The sequence below is a fragment of the Cydia pomonella genome, chromosome 9 (assembly GCF_033807575.1).
Source record: "Cydia pomonella isolate Wapato2018A chromosome 9, ilCydPomo1, whole genome shotgun sequence".
In the NCBI taxonomy this organism is placed as follows: Eukaryota; Metazoa; Arthropoda; class Insecta; order Lepidoptera; family Tortricidae; genus Cydia; species Cydia pomonella.
Window position 1 is genome coordinate 9,223,571 of NC_084711.1, and position 26,545 is coordinate 9,250,115.

The window sequence follows — 26,545 nt, forward strand, 5'->3', positions numbered from 1 at the left end:
ACTTATATTACAAAACAAAATACCAACTGTATTGTTTATATTGGATACCTACTTCCAAGACCTGAAAAAATATTGTAATGTAGCGAACGATCAATTAAAAAAGGCGTATATTTTATTTCAACTTTTTAATAATTAACATAATAATAATTATGTAAATCTACAAACAATGTCTTATTAGGTACCTAGGGATAAAAATTGACCGAATAAGTCAAGCCTATCCACCGTTCTTCGGTCCGTAGCCTACTTCTCTCCGCTGAATGCTGGGAAGTAAATCTTCGTCCTCCTGATCCACTTGTACTTAAGCGTTTTGGGTAGATCAAGACAGGTAGGTAAACAATTACTTTGATGAAAAGTTCCATGCTGGAGGCAATTTGCAACACGGTAATCCATGGTGTTTCACATAGGTACACATCACATACATTATGTATAATTTTCATTTTCATCACACTTGCTCGAAAAAGATCTTATTTCATGCTGGCGTACTGAAGGAGAAAGGCCTATATTGTTCCCGCGGGAGTTATGGATTGTGAAAAAAAAAAATAGCAACCGAATAGATCCACCGATTACCTTTATTAGGTATACCTCTATTTCTATTGTATTTTCATCGATGGTAAAGGTAAACAATATATACCAAAGCAAAGTTTTAGATCGATACGGCTATATAAAAAATAGGTAATACGGAATGTAGAGATCTAATTATATTGTTACTACGAAACTTCCGATATAAGTAATTTAACGGTCACGGTTAGTTTCACTAGACTTAAATTGACCGGGATATAAACCATGATTACCTTTTATATTGTTTTAATAATATCGGGAGCTCCATAAAAATAATATAAAACCGGTCAATTAAAGTCTAATTCAACTGTCTCCTAGCCTAGACGGTAGTGACCCTGCTTACAAAGCAAGAGGTCCCAGGTTGAAGTCCCGGTATGGGCAATTATTTGTGTGTTCATCACGAATATTTGTTCCCGAGTTATGGATGTTATCTATGCACCTAAGTATGAATTTATCTATACAAGTCTGTGTATCGTCGCCTAATACCCCAAGCACAAGTTTTTTCTGAATTTGGGACTAGGTCGACCTGTGTGAGATTTTTATGGACTCTCGAGCTCTCACCACGTACCAGCCTCATTCCTATCGAACACGTCTGTCAAATGGGACTATAAGAACAGTAAAGTTCGTAAGCATGATCCTGCACCACCCATCCACGAGGACTTAAAACGGGTTTGCTGAAGGAATGTGTCATCATGTCACATAATAATTTCTAGAATGTAATAAATTCAATGAAATAGGTACCAATTCACATGTGTCAGAAGGTCAGAGGATGGCAGTTTTTTAAAAGACAAGGAATTTTTTTCAAATGATTTTTGTCAAACAGTGTAATAAGAAAAATAAAAATATGTTTTACGGTTAGCTTTCATTTGATACCATTTTCTTCAGAGTGGCATGAAAATTGGAAAAGTTATTGAGTGAAGAACCAAATATGTGAAGTATTTAAGAAGATAAAGTGCTTGCTATTTCAAAGCTAAACAAGAGATACTTGAATTTGTGTAGAATGCAGTAATCTACACAGAAAACTATTTTTGCCTGTACAAAGTTTAACATCTAAAAATATCAAAAAGTAAGCTCTGCTTAAACTGAATATTATCGCCCTTAGTACAATGGCATAAACAGATGATATATTTTAGACGAAATACCTACAAATTACGTTTTCTTGCTTTCCTCAAAAATTGGTTAAAATCGAGATACAACATCACTCCTCTCTGACAGCAGCAAATGCGACATGCCGTGGCCTCGTACGTCTGAACTTTTTCTTACTGTACGTTAAATGGGGTTGACCGGTCGAAGTATTTTACAGATGGCGCCAGCATAGGTTTTGTCAGTCCTAACGAATAGTGTCAGATTCTTGATTTTATTGTACTTTAAAACACTTTAAGCCAAATTTCAGAACAAAACTAGAGACAATTTAATAGTAAATATTTCATAAATGTTAGAAAATGTAAAAAATGGAATTGCCACCTGAGGGCGAAACTCCAAACGCAACATTTCACTCGACAACTCTCGAGTGACTAATTTAACTATTGAGTTTAGGTTTCGAAACGTTTACGAATGTCATATTTGAATTTACACTCGCCCGCAGTTAGCGCGTTTGAAAACGGATACATAATATTCTTGTTCAGGGGTCGGCAACAGGCGGCCAGCGAACCTTCCTGGTTATTTTGTATATAAAATTTATATCAGGTCTACGTCTCTCAAGTCGGCGCGTTCGGAACGCAAATGATCATGACATAACATGACATGACAGGGACAACATGATTCGTGGCCTCGCGCTTACAAACATCGATTTTGTTCGTAGTACTACATATAGTAAACACCCCTATAATGGAACAGGCACTAGTAATGGAATGGTATAGACAAATCCTGTAAAACAAGTATTTACCATCAGTTTTTAATCGCTGGCAACATTTTACCATAAACAAGAGCCAAAGAGCTGCTTAAGTTTAATTTTTCATTGATATTTGTTATTTTGAAAATTAATGGCGCCACATTAACCACAGTTTTTATTGGTTAATAATATTGAAACCAATTGCAGTAGCTTTCATTAAATACATAGAAAACATAAAGGACGAATTGGACATTCAACTTTTAAAGCGTAAAGCGGTAGAAATTTTACAGGTGTCGGTGAAATTACAAAAACACTCCAAATTTTCTCTTAAATGTTCCATGATTGGTGCCGTTAACATATTATAATTGTATCTGTACTTAATCTATGGTCTATTCAGATTTACTATATAAGTATCGCGAACCACGAAGAAAGGGTGCATATTTTTAAACAGCTTGATTGTAGATTTTCATTATCGAAAAGTATTACTATCAAGTAAAAGGCAAGCGCAAGCCCGTGCGGCATTTGAACTTGAGAGTACTGCCGCTGTCGGGAACTTTTTTTGTATCCTTTAAAATAGGTATTTGTTGACAATTGTTGTCGTTGTCAGTCGTCGTTGACATTGTCGAGTGCTCTTTGCATAATAATAAATTATCAGATATAGTGATAAAGTTGCAAATTATAAACAAAGTGCATTGGCTGCTTAAAGGTTGCCGACCACTGCATTTATTCAACGGAAATATAACGCGAACCAATTAAGTGGTGATCTTAATACGCTCGAAGATCCCACATGGGCTGTACTTCATAATTTGGCCACCTATACCACCCAGTTCTACCAACATACGAAAAAGGTAAATTACTGTCAAAATGAGCTATCTTTCGTAAAGGACGAGTTTGAGGTTGCATGTCACACTCGCATGTTAACTAAAAAGTATAGGTTTTTAGTTTCCGAGTAGTTTTCTCACCTAACGTCATCGAATAGTTAACGAATATTTTGCTTTCATGTTACACTAGACCTTCTGACGTCTGTTACTTATAGTATTTTTCAAACAGAAAGGGTAATCAGAAAAGAACAGATGTCATCTAAATACAATTTTGCGAAATTTGGCATTTTAAGATTATAAATTGTATGGAGATGCCACCTCACCCAGCGTACCCAGCATGTTTCAAAAATACTCTAGTCCCCAACTGAGTAAGGCTTGTACTGTATAAATTATAAGTGCTTAAAGATTAAGTGCGTAATTTTGTACGTATAGTGAATAAATATTTACTTATTATTATATATTATATATAACTAATAACAAACATCAAAAAAGAGTTTTTTGAAGATACCTTTCCGACAAAATAGAATGCTAGTTTTTTTTTTTTTTTTTTTAGGTTTATTTTTACCTACATAGCTGTGCAATGTAATTAATAAGATTAGTTTTAAGTATAAGTACTTATAGTATAAGAATAAATTGCTGTGCCCTTACAGGGTCTGTATTCAATGTAATATATGAGCAATAAAGATGTTATGAGTTATGAGTTATCTAAGAGTCGAAGTATAGGGAGCGTGCATGAACTGTAGGAGGCAGCACATGAGCCGTCAGATTTTTGGCGCGAGGCGTAAATGTGATGTTTTTTGTTCCGATGTAGCCCACAAGATGGCAGAACCTACTATGCACAACAAAACACGTGACGTGTACATGTGCTAGTTCCGATTCAGGCCACAAGATGGCAGACCCTCCCACGCGCACGGTCCCTATAGGCGACACATTTAACAAAACAAAACCCCTTCATTTATGTAGTTAGCAGCGTTTTATTAAAGGTATAGAAAATGGAGAGATTACGTCAAAATATAATATCTACTTTTCTTTTAACCAAATACTACTATGTGATAATGTGGATTATTTACAGAGTCAGAAAAAGTGGTTCTGGATCACGACCCAAAAATCACCCTGTATTTAAATTGTAAAAAAATATCGAATGTTGCCTTTGGAAACTTAAAACATGCTTGCAGTATGAAAAAACGCCTCTTCTTTGACAAGCGTTTCTGTAGCGATTCCGTTCCATTTAGACAACTTATTAAGAACGGTTTTTCAATATTCAATATTAAAATGTAAACGTGTTATAATGATGAAGAGGTTAGTAATAGGGACCGTGCGCGTTGGAGGGTCTGCCATCTTGTGGCCTGAATCGGAACCATAAACATTCACATTTACACGTCACGTGTTTTCTTGTGCATAGTAGGTTCTGCCATCTTGTGGGCTACATCGGAACAAAAAACATCACATTTACGCCTCGCGCCAAAAATCTGATGGCTCCTGTGCTGCCTCCTACAGTTCATGCACGCTCCCTATAAGATATGAAATATGTATATTTTTATTATTCTTACATTAACAGTAGGTTTTTATGTTCATTACGACTTTTAAAGGAACTAAGATTAACACTCATCAATAAGGAGCCATGAATTGGAACAAGTATAAATTTAAAAAATATTTGGAAAAGTGAAAAGCACTAGTTCGCGAAAACTAAACTTTCCGCACGCTGAACAGCTACGTAAAGTAGCACTTTTTGAGCAACTGTATTAAAAAGTATTGTATGCAACGTTGTATAAGTAGATCAAAAAATGCTACAGCATGATCCTGTCATTCCTGTCCCATATCCTCACTAGGTGACCGAGCTAGCGGAGTCGTGTGGCTTTGATCTCGCCAATTATATTGGATTGTTTTAAATATGCCCCCAGATACATACGTATTTTAGGATTTTTTATAGTAAGGTGATTTACTATTAAACATCCTTGTAGAATTGAAAGCTTGGCTCTACAAGAGATCTGATAACTTTTTGACAGTGCGAGCCTTATGGTTTCGTCTTGGCAACATTTTACATGAAAATGTTTTTGAGGGATTTCACTTCTTTTTTTAAGTTGCTTATGACAGAGTGGCGCTCTCTTGTGTCAGAGGCCAAGAGCTTGTTAGGGTCACTGTGCCAGTGAAGTAAGTAAGTAAGTAAATATGCATAATAAATGAATTAAAAATCATCAAAGTATTTAAAATAATGCCGAGTATCACGTGACTGCAAACGCTAATCGGAGCGTGTTACCTCACCCACATGCTATCACTTCACATGGCTATATTTGACAGATATTCGTGTTGCATCTCTTCCCTTTGACATACAAATCAAAAGAGATGCGACACGAATATTTTCTAAATTATACTAAAGCCAAGTGAAGTGCCGCCAGCAATAGATAAATTGTCAAACCTGGCTAAATGCACACAACCAAAAGTCACAAAAAAGTTGTTTTGACAAGTCATGTTCTGTCATATTCATTGACAATCGTTACCTGCTTAAAGTGAGAGTTTGAATTAATATGAATATTACGATGGAACCTTATAGTTAAAATTTCCCAAAAGTAGATTCTTTGATGGTAACAAGTTTTTTTGGTATGAACAAGGATTTTTTTGAAGCAAAGTTTAGGTACGTAAAAACATATTTGTAACTTTTTAATAATTATAATTTTTAATCAAAAGGCGTAATAATTAACAAGTAAACCTTTTAAAATATATTATATTACTCCATACCTACCGTTGATTTATTAAACTCGTTATTGATTACCTTACATGTGTACTTAATATCTTAGAAATTAAATACCAGCTTTTGATCTATGGCTATGACTGGCAGTTTGTCAGCAGTTTGTGTATTTATCACATCATGTTATCATCAATATCACCGAATCAGGCGAATACCTAGCCATTCTCCTTCTTGGTTATCGTAAATGTTTTAACTTTGATCCTCCCGTATTTCCAGACCGGTAAACTAGTTTCTATCGCGGCCAATGAACTAAAAATGTAGACGATACTCGTCTCCCCGACAACCGAGACTTAGCGTCGAGTTTCAGGTGGGGTTACCAAATACAAATTTCATAAGTCTTAGAAGCAATATGATGCTAAATGCGCCTTACAAAATAATAAGTAAGTATAACTTGGAGTCCAATTTGGAGTCCTGTCAATCGCGCTGATGTCAAGTCGGTTGTAAAGTGTTTGAATAATTAATATGAAGTGTGGCGGGTGGTTTAAATTTGTAATGCAAATCTTCAGCAAAGGGTAGTCTAATATATAGGACAGTCTTTAGTTTTTACGGTGCCTCCCGTTGCGGTTTTTAAAACAAATAGGTACTTCGGACGAGATCAGTTTAAAAATTAACGAATATATCTCATAAATACCTATGTGTATTGACATTTTGCAGGGAGTTCTGCTGCCCGTGGCCATGATCTGTGAAACCACCGTCTAAAAGATGGGGTTAAACGTAAGTAAACAGATTATTTCAAGATACAAAAGTAAAACATTTGTAACAATAAAGCTTGACGCACATACAGGGCAGATGCGGGCGGGTGAGTGACCAAGCGGGCGCGTCCGCGTCTATGCCCTTCACACAGCTCGCGAGTGAGCCGGCCTAACCAAGGTGACAATAGCTATCGCTTCGACAACGAAACGCTTTGTGTCTCTCTATCACTCTTCCATATTAGTGCGACAGTGTCAGTTGCGTTTTTCGATTGCTACGGAGCGTAAGCGATTTGCGCGATGTCTATGCGGCCAGGTTGGCGGTGGGCTCGCGACTGGCCCCCGCCCGGCGCAGTGTAAAGTGAATGCTTGGCGGTGAGTCCTACGTAGATCCATTTTACTTGTAATAAAATACAACGTAAATGAAACGCCCGCACGCGCCCTACCGGCGCATGCTTGCTGTGCTTTTTACATAGGTAGGTATTACAAAAAAAAACCGGCCAAGTGCATCCACATGCTATGCGGATGCACATGATATGCGGAACCCTAGTTACTCTGGGGCCATGCTCAGTAACTAGGGTTCCGTAGTTACCTGTCCGTCAAAATAATCTTTTTACAAAAACGTCTTGACTCTTAACCGATCAGGTTCGCTACCTATAGTTTTCCATGAAAGTTTTTACGAAGCTTTACTTTAACGATTTTTTCATATTTTTTGGACCCATGGCTCAATAGTTAGACGGGGGAGAGGTTCCGAAAATATTATACCTTTATCATAAAAGTGCAAGTGTTATTTGAAACGTGAAACTTCTATGAGATTGTAAGTTTTTAAATAACACGTGCATCAAAATCGCTGCCAACTTAACTTGTTCTAACTCTACCAATCTAACTAATCTTCCATCTTGAAATTACCTACCCTACCTACTTAAAACAAAAAAAAACCCTACTACTTTATGCATGCAAGTAGATTAAGATTGAAATACCTACTTATTATGTTCATTTAGGTATCTAAAACGGTACTCGTATAGGTACGTTTACAAAAACAAATATGGGATACCAAGCAATGAATCATTAATCATTATTTATTAATTTAAACTTTAACTTTGTAGTACAAAAAACGGACATAATGCCAGAATAAATTCTCTACCAGTTAATCCTTGGGCCAAACAGAGATCAAGCAGTAGGTAGGTGCAATAAATATTTACAATGTACGAGAAATTGAATATTAAATATAAATAGTAAATATATTCAATATTTTTATCTATAACATGTATAGTATATGTATTTAGGTACTAATTTATGATATGTTAGGACAAATTCTGACGTCTGGCAATCTTAGTCTCAACTCTGCCGACCTAGGTACCTAGGTATTCACTAGATATGTATCCGTAGGGAGGCAATTCACTAAAATTCACGGGTTGTACTGTAGGAGGTTCAATTCAATGTAGGTACAGTGAGCTGCGAAATTTCATGGCGAAATTATGAATGAATTCATTGATAAAGTTGCCATGCACTTTTACGGCTGATGGTGCCTACCTAACTCGACTCATTAATAGTTTTTCCAGGATCACAAGTAGAGTCAAAGATTTTTTTCAAGTATATTTATACGCATTTACTTAAGATTTCCATTTTAGTAAACAGTAAAATGCAGGGGCCATAATATGCTGGTCAATGTCACAGCCTTTTCAACAGGAAGGTTGGACTTTGACAAAATTCGCTAGTCATTTGCAGATTGCACACCGGCGTTTAGTTTAGCATTTCGCTCGCCGTATCTTCTTGATGAATGAGTCTCTCTTGTCATAGTGCAGGTGTTGGCTCTTTGTAATTTAAAACGAACTACGATTTTCATGATCGTTTTGGTTCTAAAATACCTAGGTACATCGTCATAACAAGGCCTAAGACCGCATGGTTTAGGGATATATATGAAGTTTAACATGAACCTATATATCTAACTAATAAATATAAATATGTACTTATTAGGAGTTGACTTTATTAGTGAACTACAGGGTAGGAGAACAAGGTATATTTTATTTAATGACTAGTGTTACCCATAGTGCCAAAGTCGTGGCCTTGGTCAATAAAATCCGAAACATTATTATGTTAAATAATACATACATGTACCTATTCATACTCGTACATATACTGTGTCTAGCAACGAACTCCTGTGCATATCTTAGGAGTGTTAATGATGTCTCCAATATAAAAATACCGAGCCCAAAAACATATCTACGTTTAAATCTGCGGGCAGAGGCTTTTAGGTCGCTTGCCATTTAAAAGAAGGCTCTCCGGGACCGGGTTGCCCATTTACCCCTACCCGTGACGACGGGTGACAACACGTTCACAATCCTATTTATAAAGCCAAAAAACCATATAAACTAACAAATATATCAAAATGATTTACATCTGGTACCTAAATTGTTTATGTTTTTACGCACTCGTCAAAAGGAAAATAGTTTAGTTGATTAACGATTTGTTATACATTTTCGTACGTAAATAAACTTTTTAGATCACTGAAGGTCGGCTAAAAAAATTAGGATAAGAACATAGCTGTATAGATAAGCATGTTGTTTTATTTGTCACGCTTACGTCACATTTTGTAAACACTGCCCCGCTTGCTATATCCAAATGTGCAATTAATGTCTAGTTCAATATGTGTTTAATTTTTTGACAATGTGCTTTCAAATACACATATGGCACGGCAGAGCAGTTTTCTTGTTATAGTTATATCCCACGAACTAGACGACCTGTGACTATAAAACGTATCTATGTAGACCATGTTACGCTAACGGGTCTACGTGCGCGAGCAACGAGATGGCTGGTAAAATGAAGAGACAACCTTAATATTCATTACCACACTATTTATATATTATTTAGTTAGAATGAAGTACATTAAACGTAAAAAATACAGCGTATTTGAATAATTACATACCTAAGGGTCACACTACGTGGCCTGCTTCCCGAAGAATTCTCACTTAAAAAATAGGTAGTCAGACCAAGATAAGTTGGCAGCAATTTTGATAGTCCAGACGGTGCAAGTGTCAAGTAATAGTATTTTATCAACAGTAATTGTATAAGAAGGGTCAAAAAAGGCGAGTGGCGTGAGTTACAATGTGAGCCGGAGCCGAAGGCGTAGGCGAACATTGTAAAGGAATACGCCACGAGAATTTTTTGACCTACTTATACAACGTTGCATACAATATTTTTCCTACGAGTCAACAAAAATAAATCTTAATTTAGGTAAACAAATTACAGTAAAAGTATATAGCCAAGACGCGCGAGCATACCTTGTTACGCGCCCGGCCCGCCCCGGGCCGCGGCCGGCCGGTCGGCGACACCTCCTCGTAACTCATGAGGCCCTGGTACTTGCTACTTGCTAAATTATTTTTTTGGACAGTTTTTTCTCAATTTTGGCCACCGTAGCCTACGGAGACTAACAAGCAACGCTAAGCGGTCTTCGTAGTCTATGGGTGTTGCTATATTACGGGTGTCACATGCGTGTTTCTGACTTATGAAGTAATTATTTTTACTATGCAACCAAATGAATATTTTGTAAATTGGCAGCAATGCACTTAGTTTAAAACTGTATTCGTTTTGGTTTTGTTAGGTTGGTAGCCATTAATCGCAGTAACGTTATAGCTTATAAAAGCACAAGAGCTATTATGAGGAATAGACAATATAGACTTTTCTTGAAATCTTTTATGTATGTTCTTATATTCGTGTTAATGATTGCATAAATGACAGATAACAGTAGAGGAGTAGGAAATAGTATTTTATGCAACAGTTGTATAAGAAGGGTCAAAAAAGGCGAGTGGCGTGAGTTACAATGTGAGCCGGAGCCGAAGGCGTAGGCGAACATTGTAAAGGAATACGCCACGAGAATTTTTTGACCTACTTATACAACGTTGCATACAATATTTTTCCTACGAGTCAACAAAAATAAATCTTAATTTAGGTAAACAAATTACAGAAAAAGTATATAGCCAAGACGCGCGAGCATACCTTGTTACACGCCCGGCCCGCCGCGGCCGGCCGGTCGGCGACACCTCCTCGTAACTCATGAGGCCCTGGTACTTGCTACTTGCTAAATTAATTTTTTGGACAGTTTTTTCTCAATTTTGGCCACCGTAGCCTACGGAGACTAACAAGCAACGCTAAGCGGTCTTCGTAGTCTATGGGTGTTGCTATATTACGGGTGTCACATGCGTGTTTCTGACTTATGAAGTAATTATTTATACTATGCAACCAAATGAATATTTTGTACGTTGGCAGCAATGCACTTAGTTTAAAACTGTATTCGTTTTGGTTTTGTTAGGTTGGTAGCCATTAATCGCAGTAACATTATAGCTTATAAAAGCACAAGAGCTTTTATGAGGAATAGACAATATAGACTTTTCTTGAAATCTTTTATGTATGTTCTTATATTCGTGTTAATGAATGTATAAATGACAGATAACAGTAGAGGAGTAGGAAAACATTATAATGTCATAGAAGTTTGACGTTTAAAATAGCCCGTGCATCGTCTGGGCTATCAAAATCGCTGCCAACTTATCTTGGTTTGAGTCTAGGTAGGATTTCACAAACAGAAACGACGTACCAAGATGCCAAAAAATGTAACTTACCTCAAATAAAAAAAAAAGAATTATAAATATACAATAAAAAAAATATACATGCAAAAAAATTACTCTCCTTTCTTCACCTTCCGAGTAAAAAGCAAGTAGGATAACTCTTCAGAAATCCTTATTGTTAAAATGCCCGTATAATAAAGGCGCTGGACTTCGGTATGTAGGGCCCTTACAAATGTGTACAATACATTGTGCCGTAATGGAGCTCCGGCCTCGTAAGGTACGTCACGGTGCTATTTGCACCGGCGTGGAAACGCATTTGGTCGTACCTATTTATCATGGGCGGGCGGGTACGTGAGCCGTCTTGTCATTAACTACCTCATTACCGTTAAAAAGTCTATTCCGGCACGAGTTAAACACTTACTACGAGTATATTTCCTCGTGTCCTCTACCGCTGGTTCAATAGAATCTTGGAACACTTTTTCCCTTGGTTTGAAAGTGTGTCGCAACTTTATTATATCATAAAGATATTATTTCCGAGTTTCCTTACCGTATGTCTCAGAGAAGCGTTGTTTTTTCCTTTTTTGTCAGAAATACTGCGATTTACGGATCCCAGGAGACCGGTCTTGACATATTATACCCACACATGTGGCTTCGAAATGGTTTCCTTCCTGTTATTGGGCTGGACGCGGTTGCATTCCCTTTTCCATTTTAATATTTCGTTTTCAACCTGAGTAAACTTTTGAAGTTTAATGTCAACCATTTTCATAATTACGAGTTTTTCGGTACATATTGGAGTTTAAATTAAAATTAAATAAAATTGCATTCATTTAAGATAAACTAAGGATCAATAATGTTGGTAACATATTATTTATTAACTAACTACATAAAGATTAACTCATCATACAAGTATCTTATTTATATTCTGTACATAGTGTTCGTTTGTCTATCTTTTTTTTTATTTTAAATTGTATATATTTTGTTTTTGTTGGGATTTTAACCTGTCTTGTCTGCAGTAAACTGTTTACAAACAAATTAGTTCATATGGCTCCTGCATACTTCCGTTCCAACGAAAAACATGCACTGTAAAGCTTGGACGCAGGTTATGAAAATCAAACTAAATACTACATCTATGCAAGTTCTCATGTAACGAACTTTGGAGAATCTCGTTCACATCGCACTTGCCACGGGCGGGCGGATACGCTCCGCGTGCCATTAATCACCTCATTGTTGAGGCGACGGCCACAATGGCGGCTGGCTCCGGGATTATTTCCTTCGCTACGTTCGCTGCCTCACATTAACACTCACATGACCCGTATCTTATGTTAGCTTTGTGTTGTTATTTGTCATTTACAGTACCTTGTTTTGATTTGGGACAATTTGTTCCTGCCTGGTATTTTTTTTGTAATTACTTGTGCTACTCTAGACAACAGTGTTTTAAAAGATAACAAAAATTAGTTTACTATGGAATTCTCAATAAAAGCGTTTAATGTCAATGACCTCAGCTAAATCTAAAGTTTATTATAAGATTGTTTCATCAAGTTTGAAGCTAGTCTTAGATTATCTCCTGTAATTTTAATTATGTCCAATCGGACTTTAAAACTTCTGTCTCGACGAAATTACACTTTTTAAAGCAAACAATATATATAGTATCTTTGTGCGAGTTCGAATGTTAACATCTCTCTGGAGAATCACATTCACGTCGCACTTGCCACGGGCGGGCGGATACGCGCCACGTGCCATTAATCACCTCATTGTTGAGGCGACAGCCACAATGGCGGTCAGCCCCGGGATTATTTCCTTCGCTACGCTCGCTGCTTCACATTAACACTAACTTGACATGTATCATAAGATAGCTTTGTATTGTTATTTGTCAGTCTCATGACTTATCTTAATTTAGGACAATTTGTCCATGGCCGGTAAAATTCTTGTAAAATCCTACGCCAAATTTCTAGATTATCGCGTTTTAAAAGATAATGAATGTATGCATCTTTTGGACGTAAAGTTCCTGGAGGCGACGGCCACAATGGCGGCCAGCCCCGGTATTATTTTCTTCGCTACGTTTGCTGCTTCAGATTTAGCTTTGCGGTGTTATTTGACAGTTTCAGTGTCTTATCTTGATTTTCGGCAATTTGTCCCTGGCTGGTGAAATTCTAGTAGGTAATAATATGAGCTAACTTTCTATAAAATCGTTTTTTAAAGAAAATAATTCAATTTTAGAATTAGTTTTACTCCGATTAGATTACATCTTAATAAGATACTGCATCGTATCGTGGGTATGTGTGTTGGCCCTAAGACGTTGTTGCCGCTGCACAGTCTTTTAAAACACCCCATAAAGTGAACCGTTCTTTTTATTCCACATTATGATAGATTATGTGGATTTAAACACTAGACTGAAATTCCCGCGTTTCTATTGCACATAGATTATGAAATAATAATTTTCAAAGTTAGCGAAATTCCGATACCGGAAAATAAAAAAACACGAATAATTCGTTATAAAACTACAATATTTTTTTTGGGTTGAAATTATAATTAGACCCTTATACAATACACAATTCTGCTGAGTTTCAGCTCTGTAAGCCTAACAGTAATTTAGATAGAGCAAATTAAAGAAATATTTTTTTTATCAACCATATTTTTATTTTTTTTATCAACCATAACAGCGTATCCAACTCTTACACCAAACTATAGCCTTTTTCTATAATCTACACCATAATCTATCATAATGTGGAATAAAAAGACCGGTTCACTTTTTGGGGTGTTTTAAAAGACTGTGCGCTGCGCTGACAATTGACAAAACTGGATTTATAAGATGGTCTTATAATTCTAGTTTTGTCAACTTCTTCCTGCAATGGTTGGACTTCCGTTCCAACGAAAACTACACTTTTTAAAACAGACACATTGCAAATTGCAAAGCCTCGCGGGCACCGTGTACGTCAAGCTTAGTGACAATTTGTCTACGGCTGATAAGTTGTAGTAAAAACTTGAACGAACTTTCTAGAACACCGTATTTTAAAAGATAATTTATATGTTATTGAAATAAAGTTTAATCTAAGGTTGATCCATCAATTTGTCCATTATTTCCATAAGCTTCAGCCAACACTTCCAGAAACTATTCCTAAAACTTTTCTATAAGATGCTCTTTCCCGCTCAGTGCCCAAATTGTTTATCGTTCGGACTTTGTTGTTTTTTCCAACTACTTACTCGCTTTGTTTGCTTGGTGGAGGCTGTGTGACAAACCAAGACTAATTTTGTGAGCGAAGTTTGTAAATAACGCCTAATTCATATAAATTCTCAAAGTAAATTCAACCTACATTATCCGCTCATTTTCATTTAATTTTACCTTTTAGTCAAGTATGTCCTAATTATTCAAAAATGACAATCACAGACGACCTTAAATTAATTTGTTTCGTTATAAGCTTATCAAGTTTATATTACTCCGCAGACTGGGAGCCACAGGTGTCCTCAGGCGCTTAATCTGTAGATTCCATTTGTAAACCCTTTCCGGAAAACATGACCCTATAAGTAGCTATAATAGCTATTTCCTTAAACAAAAAGATGGTCCCTTTCAACAATGTCCTCCAGCTAATGTGTAGGTACAACAAACAACACATCGCAAAAGGGCCTGCGACACTGAATTCGAAATGCCGTTAAGGGGCTTTGTCTCGAATGTCCAATAGAGGGACCAAAATGATATTCGACCCGTGTGCGTTCGTTTGCTTTAAGGGCTTGTGCACAGTTCAGTTCAGTTCAAATATACTTTATTCATGCAGGCCTAGCAACAAGCACTTATGAATAGTAAGACAGTATTACATATTATTGTCTTAAGCTAATTACACGTATCAGAGCAATTTATTGATTTAAATATTATTCCATATATAATACTAATGAATATAATTCATAGATCAAATTTAATACTAAGACTTTCACAAAATATCGTCAAACAAAAAAAAAACAATTGTATACAAAATACTAGTCTAGAATGTTTCTAGAATAAATTAAACAAAACAACAAAGGAAGTACATACATTGGAATATCATAATTATTCAAGTATAGGAAATAATTAATCATTTTGAATCACAAGTAATCCCACGTTGTGTTATTATTCATGTAGTCTTGTAGCTTTAGAGATCACGCGAGGTTTTTCGACTACTTTTTGACCCCCCTCCCCCTAGGTGATATTTGGTGAGGTTCTTTGCTACCCCCCACCCCGTCCGCCACATAACATCACGTGTATTTTTTTAAATTATTTTCATACGACCTAATTTTAAGATAAACAGTATTGTCTATAGTAAATCTTGTTTATTTTTCTATAAGCGTTATGAACATGATGTATATTTATTATACGCGCTCCAAAATTTCGTAAATTAGACTCACTATAGTCGCTATTTTAAAGTGCGAAGCGAAGTTTTATGTTTAACGAAACCGAGAAAAAGTATCTACTCATCTGGTAGATATTTTTTTATTACTTTCTTTCACTGTAGAAAAATACACGTGAGGTCTCTTTATACCCCAACATGATCTATGCAACCACGCGTGATTTGTGCACAAGCCCTTTGCAATATAGTATTTTTCTGAGCAGATACACGATTCAGATTTAAGGATTGTTACAGTTTTGATCTTCATTTGATACGACTTTGAAGATCCCTCACGCTGTTTGGTGCATGCGAAACGAAGTGAAAGTCGCGCATGAGATGCGCGCCAATCACCAAAACGATCATCAAGGTCATGACAAAACCAGTTCAAAGCCGTTACAAATTGTTAAATTAGAATCGACCTCATATGGCATAATTATTAAATTTTAGTTTCTGAATACGGTACAGTGCACGGTATTAAATTTGTCTTCAGCTACACTTTGATGATAACCGTAGTTAGTATAACCATACTTGTCTTCATTTTTTAATTGGGTGTTGCGGTGAACATATACCTACTATATATACTCGATTCACTATGTGTGGCTAATTGAATGCCAAAGAGGCTCAATCTTTTTCTTGATCATAGTTGAAAATCATGACATCTTAAGGGTCTGTTCTGACGTAGCTCTGAACTTTTAATTTTAGTGTCTGCTATACTTCGTGAGAAGGATACACTTTATAATGCGCTTTTGCTTGTTTTTTGAGGGATCCAACCACGTTAGACCATTCTTGTGTATATAGTGTGTTTTTAAAAACTCCGTTAATTTCAAGGTGCATTTCTGGATTTAAATTAAGTTACTTTCTCAAAGACACCGGTATTTAAATTAACTCCATTTTGGAGATAAACAATTTTTTTTCTGATAAGACGACCCTTACGAGCGTACACTTGTCTTAGAGCCTGTTTACATATTGATTAGTGTTTAGTATGAGTTTGTACATTTGCTACTAAATGCAAGTAGTACCTGTACTCGGATGATCGATGTTCGACAGTTCGACACCATATTGATTTGTCATAGTTTTCAATTACGTGGCTGAGTTAAATATAATTCCCGTGATATAACAACACTATATACAGCATTTAATTATTTAGGTATTATGAATAAAACATTTTTTTGCAAATTATCTATGCCATAAAGACTTGGCCATACCCTAAAGTTAACGGAGCTATAAAAAACACGGTGTATGTAACAAAACAGCCAAAACGAATTGACTGATGATGTCATAAAAAATTCTAATTGTAGTGTGTAAGTGCATCCAAAACATATTTACTTGAGTTCCTTATTCATTCCATAGTTACACACACACACACACACACACTAAAGGAGGCAGTTAGCAACTTGAAACAATTGCTAGGCTTCGTGGAGGAGCTGGGGTGGTTAGAGTAGCGCTACCTCGATTTCACGCAAAATAGGCACAATGGTTGTCAATTTACGGAAAATGCCCAGAAGCACTAACTAATTCCATAGTTAAAATAGACAATTTTAATAGGAAGTACCTATTTAAATTGTAAAAGTTCAAAGCAGACTCAAGTATTTACTTTACCTAGTTAAATCAATTTATCAGCTAACCACTTGTCAGGTTCCACGTTGACTAACCGAGTTTACTCGCAGTTTCTGCGAAACCCACAAAATATGTCCATTGCCAGGAGAGTTATCGGAAACTATTTGTCCTCAGCGTTTGTGGTTCGCCTCCCTGTGTAACGCGAGCACCTAATCAGACCAATTCACTTTATCTGTTCTGCTTCGTTGCTCTTTATTTTATTCCCAATGGATTACAACTCAAACGGTGTGTTTGTATCAAAGATATATCTACGCATACGACGTACGACTTTAGTCTTAGAAACAAACGTGTCTCTAAAAATCAAGAAAAAAGTATGCTCGAATAGATGGCGATATACGTTTGGCCTATACTCGAGTAGATGGCGACACCGTTTGATATTTTAACACATATTAGTTAAAGAACATGGATCATCAAACCATAGCCATATCAAACCATATGTCATTCTAAGAGTTTTAGTCCTGTGTCGAAACAGTAAATATAGCTGACTATTAAATTTTTATTAAATCAATAGTTTTATTAATAACTTTAGAAAACATTTCTTTGCGTAAATATGTGAAAATATGTACACTTTTAAATTAACAACAATCGTGACGCTACTTTTCACAGCTCGTATATAAATTCTCTCTTTAATCTTAAAAAAGAACTAAATAAAATTTGCATTTTATCCTCAAGAGCGCCAAATTAATTTGATGCAGATTTTGAGTTATTTCCTCAAGTCGATTGACTTTTAAGTGATAATTGTAAATGATTAATATTTAATAGCGTTCATTTAGAGTTATAATGTTTCGCAGTTAGTATATATAAGTACTCGTATTTTCCTCGCGCTGTTATGGTAAAAATGTTGTGTTAACTCGGTAGGCAATTTTGTTTAACCCTCGCAACGCTTAAGATTCCCCATTTTGAAGTACTCTCTACGCTCGTGGTTCAATTTTGGAATTTCGCTTACTCTGGTATCAATATTAGCACGAAGAGTTAAACAATAACTAATGTTTGTATTTTTACAATTAATCAGGCCAATTCCAACAATATAATATGATACTGATCTTACATGGATCTGACACCATTCCAATATGAAATGGATCCAATCTCCTTTGGTCCTGCTGAATTGGCCATTATATCGACCTTCAACCAAAAACGTCACTTTTTAAACTGACTAAAGGTTTAATAAATAAAACTTGAATTGCCCTGAATATCGGTTATCCTGATTCCAGTTTGTTTTTGTCAGATTACGTACCTTAACGCTTATCAATCCGACATTGCTTCAATTTCTGTGTTATCCTAATGGAAATCGATACGCTCACAATCTTGTGGAGAGCGTTTATCGACAAGGGCGCAATGCAAACACTCGTGACGGAGAGACCTGTACTAGGATAAAGCTTTTCTAAAGTGTTACTGCGCAAATACACATTAAGAAACAAACAACAAATTGAGCAAGATTTGTTTTGTTTTCAAAATATTTAGTTCCTATGATAAAATAGCTACTTACGGACTTTGGAGCTATTTGATCTTGTTCGAGTTTTAGTAATTTCATGACTACCAGTGACTAACTATTTACCAGGCCACTCGAACGTGAACGCTCTGACATCAAAATCACATCTAAATAATGTAATTCCATTTCGCTCGTGCTTGTACGTACATATATTGGCGTGAGCAAGGCGGACGATAACTGAATGGCCAAGCTTTCATCGCTGCCTGTACTATTCTATCCACAGGCAACTAATGCTCATCGAGACAATTCTAACAACCCCAAACACAATTAGTTTGCGTTGTTTTATCACAGAGTTCGCATAGCCACTATCTGCCTCCATCATCAGTAGGGCTAAGATGGTCGGCTCTTTATCATTTGTCACTATACCTATCACGTTCTAACAAGTATGTAAGCGCGAAAGTAACGGGTATAGTGACAAGTGTTAAAAATGTAACCATGCTGCCACCGCAGATCAGCTCTATGCACGATGTCATCATAATATTGCATTGTCATCCGATTTACATATGTATGCAAAATTTCATCTCAATCGGAAATTAGCTTCCAGGAATTGACCCAGCTGACATACCTACATACATACAAACAAGCTCAACTCACAAGTAACGGAAGTTACACAAGTTAAATAAAAGCTTGTAATAATACAAATTAGATACCCACAAAAGTTCAGCAAATATTTTTCTTTGGTCTGCATTGGTGACAATGCAACAGGCATAGGACCTAATACAATTTTAGTTGAAAATCTATTTTTTACGCTTCTAAGTATCTTTTACAAAGAAGAGTAAACTCCAATTTACTTAATTAATGAAAATGAAGCGTCACGGATACTCTTAATTAGGAAAAAAACACTGAAACGTGTTTCTATTAAAATTGTACGCCGCCGCCGTTGGTTGTACAGGTATTTTTATTAAAACATCGCTGCATCAGTTTTCCAGATATTTTCAAGTATTTTCAAAGTCAAATATACCATTACACTTTTTTATCTTATACCATTGTAATACGGTGGAAAATGTGTACATATTTTTGATGTTGATCCATCATGCTCGGTAGGTAGGTACTTAAAACATGCTGAACATGATACGTGTATCAAGCTGTCGAGCCAGTGTTGTCACATTAAGCAGAAATTTTACGAGAACATGTTTGTGCGACAGCTGAAAACGATGAAACTTTGCAGTTAATACGGGATTTATTATTTATGAATCATGTTAAGACTAATATATCCGTTCGTCCATATGTCACAGCTATTTTACCCAGTAACCAAGAGTTGAATTTTTTTAAAGACCTATCGAATAATGTACCGCGTTTTTTTTAACTTTTATAGTTATTGGGTAAAATTGCTGTGACATACGGACGGATGGATATGACGAAACAACAAAATGGCAACAAACAACATCAGCACTAAAAATATTACACGCGATTCAGGATTACGGTGGACTTTTTATCTACCCCAACGTGCCTTTACTAAAATTATGTAGGTATTTAAAAAAATGTTTCAAGTTTTGTAAACACGGGAAGGAGACAAATGCGAAAGATAATAGATAGATAGAATACTCTTTATTGGCACACCTCAGTAAAAATATACAAGAAAAATAAACCATTGATTAAATTTAGAGGCAGACAACAGGCGGTCTAAATTATTAATATTATTTTTGAATTTGAGCAAATCCACCGAGTAGTAAAATCAGATGATTAAAGGGTGACGTCACCCCTTTTCATAGAAACGCCATCTCGCCATGCCACAAGTTATCATCTAAAAGTCGAATACCTATCGCTTCAGAACTCCGTCACAAGGGGATTGGTAAAAGTGCGACTTCGCAATGTTATTGAAATATTCTTCGAAATGAAGAAAAGTCTATAAAAGCCTCGTATTTTCTCAGAATTTCGTCACTTTAAAACAAGGGGGGAAGAATTCTTAAAAAGAAAAGAAAATAGGAAATCTTCCTTCTGAAACTTAAAGGCACAAAGATGGGCTTTAAGCTAAGCTTTACTGTCACTTTTACTATTAGGAATGTTATTTTCTCGCTAAATTCGATTTTCTTAAAAGTAAATAATTGAGAAGTACTCAAGTTATGACAATATAATAGTACATGCTTGTTAATTGACTCAGGATGCTTGCCTTGTTAATTGACTCAGGATTCTCAGGAATTGTATAAAATATATCAAATCAACTTTGAACACCTTCTTTGTATTGGGGTTGTTAAAATGCGTATATTTTTTAAGGTCCGACCCAGAATGCTTTTTCTGTCTCGGCCGAGAACGAGACCAAGACCGAGATTCAATGGGATTCTCGGCCGAGACCGAGACCGAGACCGAGAATTTATAAAATAGAAGAAAAAAAACCGTTTGGTGGGTGTATTATGTAATGTAAGTCGCATCTTAGTAAGGTAAATAATTAAGCTGTAATATATACTTTTTCAGGAAAATTATTTTGAATATCTTTTTATTAACAATAATCAAAATTATAGTTATGTCCAATATTCCACAACAGTAATCCGCCACAGGTATTGTTTTGTACATACCTACTACCTTACGTTTTCCCGTAAATAAAAATATATTAAGTATCAAAATACCCAGTGTCATCGTACACCCAAATTTAATTTAAGTTACATCTCAATAACAATATACACTCATTTATTAACTCTTCCGCAAGTTGCAAGAGCTCAACGAGGGGGGGAGGGGTGTTAGGGTCGGCAACGCGCATGTAACTCCTATGGAGTTGCAGGCGTACATAGGCTATGGAGAAAGCTTACCATCAGGCGGGCCGTAGGCTTGTTTGCCACCGACGTAGAATAAAAAAAATGAAACTGTCATTTTATTATCTAGGATATTAAAAAAACTTAGTCTTATGTTAAAATTTAAACATTGTTTATCCCAATATTCAATTGTATATCTATGTCATACGAGTATGGCTGTCATAGTATTGATATGATGACGTCCGTCAGGCAAACCGGATTATTTGTTATTTGAAAAGTATAAGCCTAATATTGTAATAAAATCACGTTTGTAAGCTTATGAAGTAAAGATGTAAAGCTCTGAGGCAAAACTTTCAAAGGGAAAATAAGAACAAAAGGGCTGAATTATATGTCATAAAATATTCCCTCGATTTTCTCTTATAGTTATATACAGGGGTCGGACAAAAAGTGCGGATGACGTAAAAATGACGTAATCTTGCACACAGGATGATGTTTGAGTTTGTATTTAAACTTCCGTGTGACATGTAGTAACAAAGTAGTATTAATGAAGTAACAAAATAATCGTAAATAAATCCATGGAATTAATAATACATTTATGTATTTTTTTATGAAATTACGGAAGTTTTCATTCTGTAGTTGCACCCAGGGTATGTTTGCTGCTATCATAAAATTTGTAAGGTTCATATTAAATTCACTTTGCCCTTTTTTTTCTACGTTTCCGACATGTTTGGTTGTCTCCAAATGTCTTTTAATATTGCTTACCTTCGTTGGTATATTTTGATTACAGCAAAAGCAGTATACGTGTTTGTCACGTACCTCCAAAAACGGAAAATTGCCACAATATTCGAGTAAAGATGACATTTTAGAGCGTTTTCTTATACATTAGTAAATATAAATTTTAGCTAAATATAATCGTGAAGACACAATAGCTAAACAATAACGAAGTCAATTTATTGTTCATCTGATTGACAATGTGTCAGTCAAAAACGTACTTACTCATTTCAAGTGGCGATATCGTTTAATAAAGAGGTTGATAAATGATAAGTGATAATTGTTTATGAAAATCAAAAATACTATTTGAAATCACCTATAAGTGGTTTGACGTCATCCGCACTTTTTGTCCGACCCCTGGTTATACATTACGAGTAAATTATGGGAAAAACGCTTTAGGTCTGACGTACATATTTCTTTCATTAACAAAAGCTGTGATGTAAGTAATAAATATATAATTGATAAGTGTTATTATAATGTTACTTGGGTAAAATAATTTTAGTGGATATTAAATCTGGAACGAGGAGGAAAACCCCATATTTTCAGTTGACTAATATTGTATAGTTTCTTTGATCTTTCATGTTGGGGGAAAATAGAGTCCAAAGATGGTGGTGAATAGTAAATGCGGGGTCTGGAGACGATAATGAGGATGTAAATCGTCGCGAAGTGGGGTGTGGGGCGCGCCGCACTGCCCCGGACAACCTGTGGCGTACGTATCTGTTGCGCCGCCCGCCCGAGCGCCCGTGCGCCCGGCGGCTTCCTCGGCGCTGCCGCCGCCCGCCGGCTGCCCGCAGTTCGTGTCGCCGCGTCTCGCCCGTCGCCAGCGACCCAGTCGCTCGCGGTATCGCTCCCGCGTGAACTACACGTGTACAGTATAAGACCACTTCCTCTAACCCGCCGTCGGTACGATTCTATTCTGATACGCGCAAACTTTCTCGCATAAACATTAATAAATAACTGCCCATGTTGGTGAATTAATTGATTTCTGAAACAATGAAGTTAAATTAATAGGGCATAACTTTCTTCATTAACAAACTCCCTTGATAGGAATTAGTAACAAACGGCATTAGGTTGTTTATTTGCTAATCGAATTCGGCAGATTAATGAGTAAAACTGAATCTTCCTTAAATTTAAACTTAGTACCTACCTAAATTACTTACCTACGCCTAAATAAAGATGTTTGCTTTCTTTTTAAAACTCGAAGCTTAAGTAAAATAACAATATTATAGCCAAATTTCGGTAGCTTAGAATAATGCATTTGTATAATATACAAATTATTTGATTATGCTGTAAACTTTAGATGTGTATACTCGTATGTAGATCTATACCTTTCGTATAAGATTTTAGGGAGGAACCCACTTGTCAGCTATCATTTAGGTATAAATATTTGTTCAATACGAGGACCTTCCGCCCGGTCCTAGAAGGATGTATTATACTGTTGGAGAGGTCCCGGGGTCTCTCTCGGCTACATTCCAAGTCATTGAAGTTTTGTTGAAAAGGTTATCAATTTTATTACTTATATTTTACTGTGTGTATATGTAGGAGTGGAGAACTGCGTAAACAAATAATAGGGCGTTTTAAAGTAAACATTCGATTAATTTATTATTTTAGATACGTACATAGGTACCTATGAAAACCATTATAACTACTTTAAAATACATAAAATTTAAAGTCATGGAAGAATGATATACCAACTACATCCAGAGTCTAGTAAATAAAGAAGACTGACAACCCGCATACACCGCAGTAAGAAACGTCTAAGTTGTATTTTTAAATTTTAATTATTTTTATATGAAACTGCAACCGTATCGCTATTTATAATCAATCGATCTATAGATAATGAATGTGAATGTGATAATCTGAGAACATAAAATTAGACTTGTATGACCGCAGTTATAGTTAGAAAAGTAGATTCACGGCATAAATAAAGCATTTTAAGTCCTGAGAAAAGATATGTGTTAAAATTCTGAAGCGCAATGAAATAAAAATATCTATAGGTAGATACATTGTTTTTTTTTTAGTATTATTACACAGTTCGGAAATAGTACATAATGATACAAGTGTTCTACGTTGGCAATAAGGAATCTGATGTGTGTAATGTGACCAATGCACATAGTTAGCTACATTATTTTATAAGTTCGATAATTATGACGAAAAAATTTTGAAAATGGTTTTATGGTGCTTTAATTGTACTTTTCCATTTAAAATTGCAGTAGCGTATAAAGCTAAAATGGAAGAATATTTATAAAGGCACGTAACCAACGCGGTGTTGTATGATGGTGTGTCGGTCTTGAATATTTACTAGTTTCTGATGAAAACTAAATATCTACATATTTCTAAGATTGGCAATTAGATTAAAATTATAGCTAGCCTACATTAATCGTTAAACTTACTTATACCTACTTATAAGAGATGATGACATGAAGCGGACGAACAGTTGAGTTGTTTGCGGTGCTAATCTTGAGCTAGGTAGATAATAATCTCAAAAGAATTATGGTGTCCAAGAACACAGATGGTTAATATTGTCATAGTAGTCACGTTGCGCTATCTGGTGATTCATAAAAAAAACACTGATTATTTTTCAGCCAGTCTTCGTGAAGTAAACGAAACATTAGGAAATATTGCTAATTCATTTGGTCGTTAACGATTACATCATTGCTAACAAAAGTATGTTAGCGTGGTTAAAATTTGACTATCTCATATAAGTTCAATGCTGAAATATAATTGATCCAAGGTGTGCGCAATCGGGCGGCGGGGCCTTGAGCGATCGATCTATAGATAATGAACTATGATAATTTGATAATCTGAGTTATCCGGATAGAGGCAACATTAGTTGGTAGTTACGACTGTTACGAGTACCAAAACCGTGAATGGTAAAATAGGGCGAATTGGGCTTTTTGAAAAAGATATGTACTTATTCTAATTTCCGACAGCTTTAAGAAAATTATTTTAGTTATATTGTCATTCAAATTGGATGTGTTGTGTTTTGTTATTTTATAAGTTGAAGTGACGGTTATATTCTCCAGTTGAATTTAGTGTATTGAATTGAAAGTGATAACGTAGATGAACATCATCAGTGATCGGAGCCTGCAGTGCCTGGAGGCTAGCAACACGCGGGTCCCGATGGCCGGTGCAGCCCGGCAGCGCTAGATCGATCCCGCCACAGCCCGGCGGGCTTCTCCGTAAGTGTACACCTCCCATAAATGCATATTCAACCGACGATAGCAAATGAGATAAAATCTCCGCACAATTCTGCAGCGGAAACATTCCCGATGGGTCCGGTTAGGTGATAATATTCACCGTAAATTGCCGCTTGCATTCAAGCTGAAAACGTTGCATTCTAGGCTATTGTGCGTCGTTATAATGACAAAAAAAAATTAACCACGGGAATTTTGTATAAAACAGTCCCGAATTCAGATTTTTAATTATACCTGTTGTATGTTTCATGGAGATCTGCCAAAGGTATTGTTTTTGTCTCTCTTTACACAAAGGATAACGTATTCTATAAATTAATGACGCCCGTGTTTTTGGGAGCATGAATAGCTGTAACCGCCACGAAAATTCTTTCACGAAAATACCGCAATCATAAACCGGCATGGCCAGCGGCTAGTATTTATTTACATTATACGCTATAGCTACTACTCGTGGAATTCGAGTTCTTCCCAATTTTACGGGAATTTCTGCACTGAGTTTGACAGAAATTCCCGTGGAATTGGGCCCATAACTGCCAGGAAAAATAATGAAATCCCTGAGAAATTAAATACATATTACAAAGGCTATAGCCGTGTAAGGGAACAAAAATGCCCCTGGACTTTAAGCCCATGAATAAATCCTATGTATCGCTCGTAATGATAGTTATTAATCTGCCAAGTTTTATGTCATAATTATTGACAGTTTTCATGAAATGTGACTTCAAAGTTTTCTTTACTGTTCTAAATATTTAAAAAACAACCGATCCATTTCTTTTGAAATTAAGTTATGTTTTAATGACTTGAAGAGGAATAATTTTGCAAAAAACCAGACGTCTCTAGGTCAACATTAACTTGGTGTTTTTTGATGTCAAATATTTCAAACTTTTTTTTGACACTTGTGAGTCAGCGACACCTACCATTTTTTGTACACTAATGTGACATTTCATTCTGTACTAATATATGTTGGTCTCAAATGAATTGGGTTGGAGCAACATGGTGATTTTTTGTTTTGAGTATAACTACCTAGTACGTATCAAGGTACTCGTATACGTGTAGCCTACGATTACTTATATTGATATTTGATACAAAACCTACATTATTCTGCGGATTATTTAAGAAGCTTTTAAGCATACCTATAGTCCGTTATGGAGTAAATGAAAAATTCTTCGGATTAACCATCCTAAATCTGCATTAAAAGTACCAATTACACTATGTCGGAAATTCATTT

The 26,545-nt window shown here is 35.9% G+C and overlaps 1 long non-coding RNA gene across 1 annotated transcript in view; it reads right to left on the bottom strand.

Moving 5' to 3' along the window:
- The window catches only part of LOC133521288 (uncharacterized), a 132,405-nt gene that overhangs the window by 25,575 nt on the left and 80,285 nt on the right, over positions 1–26,545 (bottom strand). The window lies entirely within an intron of this gene.